We start from the raw sequence: 11,553 nt of genomic DNA on the forward strand, positions 1-11,553 counted from the left end.
AATTTATGGCCAATGCAGGAATATGGAGAACACCTGGAAGTGTTCTAATTCTTCAACCTTGCAATTTCAACTTTACTTTTCCGTGACCAATGATTCTAGCCTTCCTATCATCCCCTAAGAAGACATCACCTCCATTGTATTTCTCATACTCGCAAACCCGCTCTCTATGGGGGGTGAAGTGAAAGGATGCACCTGAGTCAATCAACCATGCCTCATGATCTACATGTGTACTTGAAGAATCCAAGTGCACATCCCCACCTTCGTTTGAGGTGGTTTTCGCCTCTATAGAAGGAGCATCATCAGATCCCTTTCCTTTGTCAGGAGCTTTAGATTTATAGTCCCTTTTGAAGTGCCCTTCCTTTCCGCATTTCCAACACACCACCTTTACAGGTTTTCCTGGAGATTTAGATCTCCCTCTAGATTTAGATCTCCCACTCGATGACTTATTTTTGTTTCTGTTCTGGGACCGTCCTCGTATAGACAAGGCATCACCATTCTGGCTCTCCATATTTTTCCATCTCATCTCCTCCATCAGCAAGGCTGAGACTATTTCATTAAACTGCAAGGCAGTTGCATTGCTACCTATTGTAATAACCAGACTACCCCACGAATCTGGTAGAGAACAAAACAAACTGATGCAATTATCTTCATCTGAAATTTTAATTTCAACAGATGCTAACTGACTTACCACAATATTAAATGCATTTAGATGCTCTGTCACCGAGTCTCCATCTTTCATCCTCATGTTATACAACTTATTCTGCAGGAACAATTTATTCACCAAAGACTTAGATTGGTACAAAGTACCTAACTTGTCCCACAAAGCCTTCGCCGTAGCTTCCCCCGATACATTCAACAATACTGAATCTGGGACATGCAATTGTATTATGCTTTTTGCCTTCTGATCCAACTTCTTCCATTCTTTATCAGACACTCCCATTGGTTTAGTACCTGGATCTATCGTGATCCATTGATCTTTATCCATCGACAGATCCTCTATCTTGAGTTTCCACAACTCAAAACTCTCACCATTAAATTTCTCGATCTCCATCTTTCCACTACTCGCCATTTTCTTTCACCAACAGAAAAGTTCTCGCAGATCTCCCACTGAACAAGGTCTACCACAAGCCCGAGCGAGACCCCTCAGCAACAAAGGCGTCCCCTTGAAGCCAAAACAACTCTGATGCCAAATGTAGGTTTTAACCCCATACAAAAATTACCTTCATACGAATTCTAAAACACATAAAATAAACAAGGCGAGAGCATAACACATAAAACACATATACACAAATATTTTCCTCTGGATACCAAAACTAAGACTACCAGCTTGATTTTTCATTATATTCCTTTCAATGTTACAATACATAGTTATACATGCCGAAGCATTCAATACCATAGACCGAAAACCATCGCGTCCAATACCATGGACTGGAAACCATCGTGTCCAAAAATATGTGCGAAAATCATGCACAAAACCATAGGTGGGTCCGCCCATCCTAACGTAGGTTCCAAAACCAAAATTTTAGGTTCGAAAACCAAAATTTTCTGGGGCGCTGCCCCAAACCCCATAAAGTGGGGTTACGGGTATGCCTCAAACCCCCTGTGACCCCCCCCCGCTACATAGTCGGCGCAACGAAGGGGGGCTCCGCCTCCCCTCTAACCCGCAGTTAACTACGTGGGGTACTCTTGGAAAGAATATAACACAACCCAACATAATCATGTTGTAGTTTTTAACCATTTTAGATATATTAATTCTTTTTTACAATTAGGGTTTGAGAACAATGGTTTATAATCAGTACATTGTTTGATATATCTGTTGAAAATGGCAACAAGAAATGTTAAAAATATCACTGCTATAAATCGTAGTTCTGGTACCAGTGTTGTACTAAGCAACAAGGAATGAAAAATGGAAGTGCTAAAAATAGCATTTCTATTTTTAGCAGTTCGAGATAGATTCCTATTTTAGTTAGTCCCTAAACTAAAATAGTGAAGCAAAATTCGAATTTGATCTTATTAGTTGTTTGTAAAATAATTAATTAATTCATCTTAGAGTTAATTAGTTAAGGAAAATCAAACATGAAGTCTATGTGGGGACATGCAACAGTTTCTCCATTAATTGAGGAATTTATCCATCAGTTAAAGAGATAAGGATGATTTGTAATATTGAGTTGTAATTAAATGGCTCAGTTAACTGAGTCAAGTCCAGTTAGATTAATTCAAGCAGTTTGTTGAATTAATTATAAGTTCAGTTAGTTAATGCTTGCATGCATGTAACTGTTGCACTTCAGATAACTGAATATTCCCTCATAAATAACTCATGCATGTCAGTTGAGAGAAAGACCCAATTGAGATTAGAGGAGGGACAATGTACTATCAGTTGGATGGATTTTTCCTATAAAGGAAACTCATCTATGTAGAAGGAATAATCTCCTTAAGGATTGTGCAGTTACTACTGGGCCAAGTGAGCAGTGTGAGGTGGGAATTCACATGTGTGGAAGCACTGGACCCTAAGAAAAATTGCGCAAGGAAATAGGAGGCTTGGAGGGCAAAGGAGAAGGTTTGTGAGAGGCTTTTGACTGTCTATGAGCAGTAGAGGGTTTATATTGAGAGCTGGTTGGCCTCCAAGCTAAGGCTTTGTGTAATTCTGTAACTATTTTCCACTTGTATCAGAGCAAAGGTGATCTAGGCGAAGAACATATACAAGAAAGGAGAAGTTCGAAGTTTGTGGTTCCTAAATATAGAAATCGAGTTCTTATCACATCTCAATTTCACCAATGGTGTTCAACGGTTTAAGACTTGAGCATGCCCTTGATGGCAGCTCGAATTATATAGCCTGGAAGGATTGCATGGAGGTAGTAATAGAGGATAACAGTTTAAAAGACTTCGTTAATCAAGAAGTCCCCAAGCTAACTGATGCTACTCAACTGGCAGAATGGAAGAAATGTGTGGATAGAGCAAGGAGAATCCTCCTTGAGGGTGTTCGAGGCCACATTGTCTTGAGCCTCCATGGGAAGGAGACATCGTTTTCGATGTGGAAAACATTGAAATATTTACCTCAGAACAACAGCGATCAGAGGAAGCTGGTGCTGAAAGATGACATGGTGAGTCTTGCACTCCTTGGTCTTCCTAAGAGCTGGCATAGCTACCAAGACTCAATTAATGGAAGAGAAAAACTGTTAGATTGGGAACAACTTTGGTCAGATCTGATGCAGGAGGAGATAAGAAGAAGCACCAGAGATGGATCTTCTTCATCCAAGGAGGATGAAGAAAATTGTGCCTTAGCGAGTAAGACAAAGAAAGGGAAGGAGAAGGATTCTCATTCCAATTCAAGTTCTTCCCATCGTGGGAAGAAGTTTGATAAATTGAAAGTGTGATGCTTTCGTTGTCATGAGGTGGGCCATTTTGTTACAAATTGTCCACTGAGGAAATCCAAGAAGGGATCCGTGGAAGGATCAGAAGGTGAGGCACTAGCCTCACAGTTCGAGGTGGATTTCACACTTTTTGCATGCATGGTTTCATCCATGGTGGGAGATGGCTGGTTTCTTGACAGTGGAACTTCTTTCCATGTGACTGGAGACAAGAGTTTTTTCAATACCTTGGAGGAGAAGGATCTCCAGATGCATATCGTGATGGGTAATGATGAAAAGTATGGTGTCTTAGGTGTAGGCACAGTTTTTTTTCAGAGGGAGGATGGAGTTCGCATTACCTTGACTGATGTCAAGTATGTACCAAGAATGAAGAAAAATTTGGTGTCGATCGCGATGCTGGAAGACAAAGGCTATGATGTAGTCTTCAGTAAGGGAAAGGTTTTCCTTAGACACATCATCACTAAATAGGTGAATCAGATCGGTTCACGAGTCAAGAACTTATATGCTCTTGAGATTCAAGATGCATTCAAAGCCTTGAGGAGCAAGGCAATCGATAGAGACTTGGTGGTTGAGAGGGAGAGTACATTACCTCTCAACATGCAGCCACAGCTGAAGTCTTAAACGATTATGGAGGAGCCATGATTGGTGAAGCAGCTACAGGAGTTTGTGGAGCAACCAAAACTGGGGAATACAAGAGGAGACAGAGTAGAGGCATGCACTCCTACAGATAACTCCATTAGGGGGAAATTTCGAGCCAAGTGGGAAGAGGGATCACATGCATCCATACCTCTAGGTAGGAGGTGCGGTGATGTGGAGTGACAGTCCCAAGAAGGCAGGAATGGGGGCAAGATTCTTGAGGTACCCAACCTTTTTGATTTGACTTTGCTATGGGAGCCCCAATGAGGAGTATCAGGACTGGCTGAGTGGGTAGAGATAGATTCGGATGGAGCGACAAAGAGAGCTACAGTGCAGGAGTCCCAAGACTGTGTAGAGCTAGTAGGCAGCAACAATGCGAGAGGCACAGGAATGTTGCACCAGTGCAAGATGGCACATAGAGGTGTGCAACGATGCGAGATGCATGGAGATGTTGCAGCAGCTCAGAGGCCAGAGAGGGAGCACTTGTAAGTGGCAGAGGGAGCTTCAGCATCAGAGTATGTTTCTAGCCCAACGGAGAGGTTAGTTCGGAGTTTTTTTGTTTCTAGAGTTGTTGGAGCGTCCACACTTGGAAGAAGTGTTGCATGCAGAACATTGCAAAGGTTCAGGATCAGGTTCGAGTTGAAGCCTTTCTTGTTGAGAGGGAGTGTTGAAAATAGCAACAAGAAATGCTAAAAATAGCACTACTATAAATAGCAGTTTTGGTACCAGTGCTGGACTAAGCAACAAGGAATGAAAAATGGAAGTGCTAAAAATGGCATTGCTATTTTTAGCAGTTTGAAATAGATTCCTATTTTAGTTAGTCCCTGAACTAAAATGGTGAAGTAAAATTCGAATTTGATCTTAGTAGTTGTTTGTAAAATAATTAATTAATTCCCCTTGAGTTAATTAGTTAAGGAAAATCAAACATGAAGTCTATGTGGAGACATGCAACAATTTTTCTATTAATTGAGGGATTTATCCATCAGTTAAAGAGATAAGAGTGAGTTGTAATTAGTTGGCTCAGTTAATTGAGTCAAGTCTAGTTAGATTAATTCAAACAGTTTGATTATTTAATTGTAAGTTCAGTTAGTTAATGCTTGCATGCATGTAACTGCTGCACTTTAGATAACTGAATATTCTCTCATAAATAACTCATGCATGTCAGTTCAGAGAAAGACCCAGTTGAGATAAGAGGAAACATAGTGTACTATCAGTTGGATGGATTTTTCCTATAAAGGAAACTCATCTATGTAGAAGGAATAATCTCCTTCAGGATTGCACAGTTACTACTGGGCCAAGTGAGCAGTGTGATGTAGGAATCCAAATGTGTGGAAGCACTGGACCCCAAGAAAAACTGCACAAGGAAATAGGAGGCCTGGAGGGCAGAGGAGAAGGTTTGTTAGAGGCATTTGACTGTCTATGAGCAGCAGAGTGATTATATTGAGAGCTGGTTGGCTTCCAAGCTAAGGCTTTGTGTAATTCTGTAACTATTTTCCATTTGTATGATAATACAGAGTTGGGGTTTTAGGCTAAGGCTTTCCCTGGGTTATTTCTTCTGTGTTATGTGTGATTGATTTCTCATTCTTAGTTATATGTGTTCTCTTGATCTTTCTCGATTCGATTAAGCTTCCGCAAAGTGTTGTAGAAGTAGATCTTGTATTGTGTTTTAGTATATTCCATAATCTGTTGATCTACAGTGGGAATTTCTACAATATCAAATACATTGCAAATTTTGTGTCTATATGATAAATGATGTATTTGTTTCACAATTTCATTTACATTATAGGATATCAGTTAGATGATGTATTTTTTTCACAATTTCATTTACATTATAGGATGTCGGTTATCTCTTCATTACTTAAATATGTTTAAAAAAAATACTCTTTAAAATTTCAACAAAAAATTATGAACTAAGCATTTTCTTTTTCAATCAGTTTTTACATTACTACAAAATCATCTTACATTATTATATACTTATATTTTGTCTCATATAATATTATTTTCTTTACATTCATATACCTAACATGACAATGGTTTATTTATAATTACACATATCAAATTACAAGTACTTTTAACATAAATTCACCTACTACAAAATTATAAAATCCAAAGAACTATACATGTAAATGTTACATAATAAATTGTCTTTAGTGTAACTATATAATACTTCAACTTAAAAGTATCCTTAAGTCAAGATTTTACAAAACCTGTTTTAAATTATTTCGAACCACTCTTACATAAAAAGAGTAAGCTCAAATAATTTTTCATTTCTTTTTACAACAATTCGTATATGAACAAAAGAAACTTGCATTTAAGGAAAAAATACTTGGAGTTAAGGAAATGTTCTTTTATCAAAAGAAAATACACTATTGGATGCATATCACATTGAAAGAAGACTTAGAGTGGATTTAGAGAAAATTGAAGAAATCTGAAGCTGGTTAGCACCAAGAAATGTCACGGAGGTTAGATCATTCATGGGGCTTGTTGGTTACTATAGAATATTTATTGGAGGATTTTTCAAAATTACACACTCAATTACCCATTGCAAAAGAGGGGTGTGAAATTTTAATGGATAGAAGAGTGTAAGGAAAGTTTTCATCATGTTATCACAAAATCAGGTACTGAAGGCTGCCAATCAGCAAGACTCTGTGTAACTGTTTCAAACCAAGCTTTTAACTAAGGCTTAGCCTCCTTAGTCTTAGAGGGCTCTCTCATAGGTTATTGATATTGAACAAGATGGCTAACTCTTACAAGACACATGAAAAATGTACTGGCTGGACAGAATTGCTTCCCATTGGGCTTATGGAGTCACTAATATCTCAGTAAACAATAACACTATCCTTTCATAGAAATCAGGGCACTTTACATCTAATGTTCAAACATAACTTACATGAAACACAGTTTGCCTAGGCATACAGGAAGTCAGAGCATGATTCATGAGTTCTGAGTGATTATGCATTAACCAAACTGTAAAAGAACATTAAAGAGAATAAACCATCATACATTTGAACAATAAGATCTATTGTGAATCCTGAGAAGAAACAACAGTCATTTGCATTACTGAAATCTGCTATACATAAACCAAAACAGTCTTCTCCAAAAACATCCAACCCCTATTACATCCAAGTTTGATCTATATATAGAGATACATCCTTAACCACTTTGAGCTTCCTCCTCTAGCATGAGGGGAGCTCGAATATTGCTACTAATTACCCCTATCTACTGCTTAATTAACCCATTAAGTACATTAAGTGCTGAACTGGAATTACAAAGAGTCCTAATTAAACTACATATCTAATTCTATCTTCCTCGTATCATGATTCCTCCTTGCAGCTTTGACACCTGGCTTTCTCTTCGTTCAGCTGAGATGGCATGAGATGGCATAAGATGGGCAATTAATGTCCCATGCTGGCTTTGAATACCGAAGGCTTTGATCTGTTCTGTATTGGCTGAAAATATCCCTAAATTTTCGGTTCTGGTCCCCCATCACCGAGTATGTAGCAGTGGATACTTTAATTCTTTAATAACCCAAGAGAATAGGGTAACACCATGCTCCTGATATGCTGGAGGCTTCCTTGGTAGACAGGTGTGCCAACCAAAACTTTTCGTATGCAGCTCTTCTCCAAACCCTAATCACCGACAATAAAGTGGCTTTATAACCAAAAATCTTAAACTTAGGTTAAAAGATTTCACCTTTTGTTAAAGGTACACCTGGCATATGTTGAATGGCTGTAGCAGCTTCCTTTGATCCCTTTCAAGTCACTGAGGTGTTCCCTTTACAAACTTCTGATTCTTCCTTCAAACTGTTTGCCTGCGTTTTTTTTTTTTAAACAACACCTACAACAGTTTTGCAATTTCGTAGCGCGCTACGAAACTGCGAAACTGTTTTAAACAATTTCAATTTCCCCTGAGATTTTAACTGCTCTGCCACCTTGCTCACAAATAACTTATCAATGCTCATAACATTCATGCTTGAAATTCTTGCAAATCCTGGAGCGGATGACATTACAGTTAAATGAAATTCATCAGCAGAAAAATCTCTAAACAAATGTATTTAATTCATTGTGCGGACGAGAGAGCTTTCCTAGGAGAAACCTTTTGTCAAATACTACCAGCTATTCAACATTCGATTCTGTGCATTGCCTGCAGATTGGAGGGCAGTAGTCGGTCAACTAAAGTTACACTCGAAACCCTTTAACTTGCTACGTTTAGCAATTGCATTAAGTTCATTCAAAATGTATTCTTTTGCCTTGGGATTTTGGCACAATGCAGTAAAATATCCAGTTTGTCCATTATTTGTGGCCCAATTTTCAAGTGCTCTTGATTAGGTATAACAACAGCAACCAGACAAGATTCGAAGCTATTTCTGTAAACCCAAATCGAATCAATAGCAGAACACTGGCCATACACATTCTCGAGATTTTCCACTGCAACATATTTTCCTTGTGAAAGCTTAAATATATTTTTTTCTATCAATGATTTTTAGTGCTCCATTCGCCTGAAACACTAAATCAAGGACCGGAGAAAGAAAAAGGAATTACAGGGGCAGATTCCCTGTTTTTGTTGAGAACAGTGCCACATCACTTGATATCCAGGTCGCATGAGCACAATCAAGCTCCACATCAATATTTGACCTTGGCATCTCTGAGCTGCCTTCAGTAGTCATTGTGAAAACTTTTAATGCCATTGCACAATATAACATCAAATTTACCGTTTACCTCCCGCTCTCGAATTCCGAATTGGGTTCGGCGCTATGCATCCAAAAGCCAAACGACAGTGCAGTGTAGATGTGGATGGTAAATTTTCAGTGTTATTTGCCTGCTCTTCTGAAGCAACTGCCGATTCAAAACCCGATGCTCTGACAATGTATACCTTGAATCTCGTTGGTTGGACCATTTGGAAAACCAAACAATTCCCGTCTACCAACTGATGTTGGATCGAAAATCCTCTCCAACCTGCACTTAGGCCAGTTTTTCCAGAAAGGAAGAGTGTTCTTGAATCTTCACCATTCTCATCCTCTAGAATCATCCATTCATCATGTTTCGGCATGTGCATGCTACAAAAATGAGTAGGGAGACCCTTATATAAAAACTAACCCCAAGAAAATGACAGCTCCAAGAGCGTATCTTCTTCTACCCCGGCTTTCGCTGACATACGGATTGAAAGTTAATTATGCTTGCACCATAACCAGGTCTTCGAGCTGCGAAAAGGGGATTTGGAGGGCGCTGAGCATGAATTAAAATGATTCTATCCTGCGATGTTAACACGTTGTTAAGAGCCCAATGAAGAGCGTTAACGCTCTCGTCGATCTCGTCTATGGCCACCAATACGAGCCTGCTTGATGTCCCCTGTCCTTCGATGGATTCCATTAAAGCACTAATTTAAATTCTGCCTCTGCTTACACGAATCTTCACACCCATTAAATATTTTTGCTACATGCCGTGGATGAGGAGCTTATAATAAAAATTACCCAAACTGAACTGATAATTCATCTCTTCCCGTCCACAGTGGTGATTATTATCTCTGGTAGTTGCATAGAAAATTCTTCTAGTCTCTGAGCTTTTCCAAACAAGACGGAAACTGATGGTAAAATATACTCAACAACGCCCCCAAGGAAACATATCCTCCGCTGACAGCCGAGAAATTGTGTGTCTGTCCTATAACAAATTGAACATCCTGTTGAAGACGATCAGATGTGCGCAGGGGCCTGGAAAACTCAAAAGTGTAAGTCCCTTTGCTACCAGTTGATGCATATGGGCTTGCATTCTCCAGAAGACCAAAGGAATTGTCAATCAAATCATGCCACTACGCTCCCTGCCAATCATTCTGCGCACTAAAATTAGCACCATTTCCATTTCCTTGAGGATCCAATCCATCAAGATACCGACTGTGTGGATGCATATAAATCAACCAAATGGCCAAACCTATCTCCTCCAGTGCCATTTGTATTATCAATTATGTTGGTGCCATACAAACGACCTGGAATTGCGGTTCCTATTGAAAAGTGCATTATGTCCACTTCATGACCACCGCAACTTTTGCTTGTACAACTGTCAACCGTCTCTTTGCAAGCACCCATATTATGATATGTTGCATTACCGCCAACTTGGAACATGAGTGATACAGAAGGGCAGCTCATTTCCATTCCTTACACATAACGATATTCCCCCGGTACTTTTAGCAGGAAGAACATATTGTGACCGTCATGCAAGGCCTTACACATGCTATTCCCGTAAAATTCTTACAGAAAATATGACAGCTGGGGTGAGATGTGCTATGGATCAGCACGAATTCCCCATTTCGTAGCGCAGTTAGTGCAAACTCGGTGTTTTCCGCTACGAAATCACCTAAACCGAGCTGCGCTGCGAAACTGATAGAAAGGATTTATGTGCCTTTGACAAACAACCGAACTGATGTGAAAAATTTAAATTTTTTTTCTTGAGTGATAACAGTGGCTCCACTTGGGATAGTGTGCTCCTGCAGTACACTAAGAACATGCAGATCCAGTGCCTTATCCATTTATGACAAACAGAAATTTGCTTGACAAGCATGACTGTAGGAGAAAGAAAACTACATCTACTGAAAAATGCTCAGTTGACCTTGAGCTTATTTGCATTTACCTACCTACCTACCCTAACAATTTCAACTTCTTTCTGCTCAATCAATATGAAATTTCCAATGTAGCCAATCCTCTGTTTTATCTGATATTTGAGTTTTTTGACTGCATCGGAGTTCAGAGCCACAATGAAATTGTGATGACCACTGCCACTGAAATTGCCTCTAATCTTCATAGAAAAAGTGAAAAACTTGAGAGTAAAACTCTTCCATGTAGTCAGCTACAGGATCCCAGAATATATGATCAGCTTGATGATTCTTGTAACTTTCCGGCTGTGCAAACTGATCTTCAACAATAGTGTTCAGTTCCTCAATCGTGAAAGAGAAAGGAACCAACATTCTCTCCTTGCGTTCTGCCATAGAAAACTTCTGAAAATAATGATCATGATTATGAAAACTATATGCCTGAATTTGACCTTCTAAACCTTCAATTTCTTTCTCAATGTCCTCAGCAACTTCATCCAAAAATCTCATCTTATCCTCTGCTTTACAGTCAAATGACTTTAGATACGAGGACAAGGACAAAGAAAAATTTTCACCTATTTCTTCATTAATATGATCATCATTCCATTGTTTGAAACCTTGAACTGAAGGAGAGTTTGCCACCACCTCTGACCTATCTATCCATTCCTCCAAAAACATAAGCCATAAGTCTTGAAATGACTTAATGGATTTGATAGGAAAACTTTCAATCCATTGTTTACATTTCCCTTGAAGTGAATCATAGAATAACATAATGCAAACATCCTCATGTTTAACTCTAAGAAGCTCAGTAAAATGACAGAAATCTGTTATATGCTTCAGAGTTAAACTCAAATCTTCTCCATTGAATTTGGGACCATTCCTCAGAAAATATGCATCCTTGGGAAAATGATTTGGGAAACCATGAATTCCTGAAAAATCTATGCATGCATACCTTGAAATAAGAATGGTA

General features: G+C 39.0%; 1 pseudogene; it reads right to left on the reverse strand.

Annotated features, from left to right (window-relative positions):
- Positions 1-9,551: 9,551 nt before the first annotated feature.
- LOC149207838 (uncharacterized) lies at positions 9,552-10,227 on the reverse strand (annotated as a pseudogene).
- Positions 10,228-11,553: the final 1,326 nt, after the last annotated feature.

Source organism: Pinus tabuliformis, chromosome 1_2 (assembly GCF_031772625.1).
Source record: "Pinus tabuliformis cultivar Carrire ecotype Pingquan chromosome 1_2, CPIR1, whole genome shotgun sequence".
NCBI classification, from domain to species: Eukaryota; Viridiplantae; Streptophyta; class Pinopsida; order Pinales; family Pinaceae; genus Pinus; species Pinus tabuliformis.